General features: G+C 43.5%; 1 long non-coding RNA gene across 1 annotated transcript; it reads left to right on the top strand.

Moving 5' to 3' along the window:
• The first annotated feature begins 307 nt into the window (after positions 1-307).
• Positions 308-1,283, top strand: LOC128350670 (uncharacterized). Its single transcript, XR_008319372.1, has 2 exons — positions 308-482; positions 1,088-1,283. It is a non-coding gene; the product is annotated as an uncharacterized LOC128350670 (long non-coding RNA).
• Positions 1,284-1,666: the final 383 nt, after the last annotated feature.

Below are 1,666 nucleotides of genomic sequence, written 5' to 3'. Positions count from 1 at the left end.
CTCCAAGTGGGAGGAAATGTGTTCCTGACCTTCTTGAACTCAGAATTACAGGATGGGAAAAGACAAGATCAGCTTCAGAGTAGGCCAGGGGAGGAGCTTACTTTATCACCTCAGTCCTCCTCCATGCTTGCTGCATCCAGCCAGTTTCCTCTCCAGGAGAACTTATGACTCCCATGCTCACGAGCAGCCTTCATCATCAGCTACCTTGGCTTTAAATGCCCCAGTACAGAGCTGACAGGGTTTAAAGCCTACTCCAAGCCCCGCCTCCTCCTTGGTCTAACTTCCTGCTTCCTGCCATGCCCAACATGACTTCCTCACTGGAGTTGTTCCCTGCAGCTCACTCTGCCTCGCCTGCTCAACCCCTTTGGGACCCATCCAGCCTAGAACTATTTCACCCCCACTCCCTTTGGGGAAAGACAGATGTCCCAAAGGAGGAATGCTGCTCTCTCTGCTGGACTCCAGAGGACCACACAGGCAACCAGGTAAGGTGGCATCCCAACAGCTACTTGCCCTGGGCAAGGAGATGTGGCAACTTAAGAGCTGGTCATTTTTGTATAAATTCTCCTTTTCAGTGATGTTTAACTTCTGGGTCATCCATGCTCAACATCTCTGAAAACAGACTTTTGGCATTGAATCTTCAGTGAGTGTTATCTTCCAAATACTGCTGTTTGCAGATTACAATGCAAATATCACACAGACTTCTGTAGAATAATATCCCAGATATGTAGATTGGTGGGGGGCAGTGCTTTTATAAAAGTGGGGGAAAGCAGGATCTAGATGTGCAAGCACACCCACAATACTGGAATACTGTACAGATTAGGGTCCCCTTCCAAATGTAACAGTGAAACCACAAATTACACAGAATTCTATATGCCTTTCCCGTGTTGTTTTTAAACAGAGTTTTCTAGCTCATGCAGAGGGGCAATTCAGATGATCACACAAGTAAAGGACATTCTGTGACCACGTTGACACATCATTGAGTGAGGTTAGGGAGGGTGCATCCATACCAGTGGCCACAGCATTATTGCGTTTAGGGATGTTGTAGTGTCCTTGATAATCTGAACTATTTAATTCTATGTTTATTTAGGAAACACTCTTCCATCTCCAAGGGATTCACAGTGTGTCTCACCACATAAGATCTTTTCAAGCAGCACTAAACAATAACAAAAACAAGTTCAAAAACACCAGATGAGCAGTATATTCCCCTCTTAGACATTCAAACATTTAAAATGTCACAAGATATAAAACACCTCAACGAATAAAAAAGTTTCACCAAAAAGACATCCAATTTGTTGGGTGAGTCTGTCTGGGGAGGGCATTCCCCAACCAAAAAGGCCTATCCCTGGTCACTGTTTGGCTCACTTCAAAGTTCAGCAGAGGAAGTACCAGTCAAATAAATGAAGAAACCACTGATTTTGTCTTCACTGAACCTCGGTGTATAGTAATAAGTTCTATAGCATTTAATTCATGGTGGAGTAAAGCATTTAATTCATGGTGGAAATATAGAGTCAATCCTTCAGAAAAGCCACAGAGTGATCAGGCTGTTCTTGCATGATGCAGAACTCTGCCAAAAAATTTCAAGATTGAACTGAGTGTTCTTAATATATCAGCTGGGAAATACCCTTCCATACACATGGTCTTGATGGTAAAAAAAATGACCTTTCAA

Source organism: Hemicordylus capensis, chromosome 3 (genome assembly GCF_027244095.1).
Source record: "Hemicordylus capensis ecotype Gifberg chromosome 3, rHemCap1.1.pri, whole genome shotgun sequence".
Taxonomy (NCBI): Eukaryota; Metazoa; Chordata; class Lepidosauria; order Squamata; family Cordylidae; genus Hemicordylus; species Hemicordylus capensis.
The sequence above is the reverse complement of the archived record's forward strand: the minus strand, read 5'-3'. Positions and strand labels throughout refer to the sequence as shown.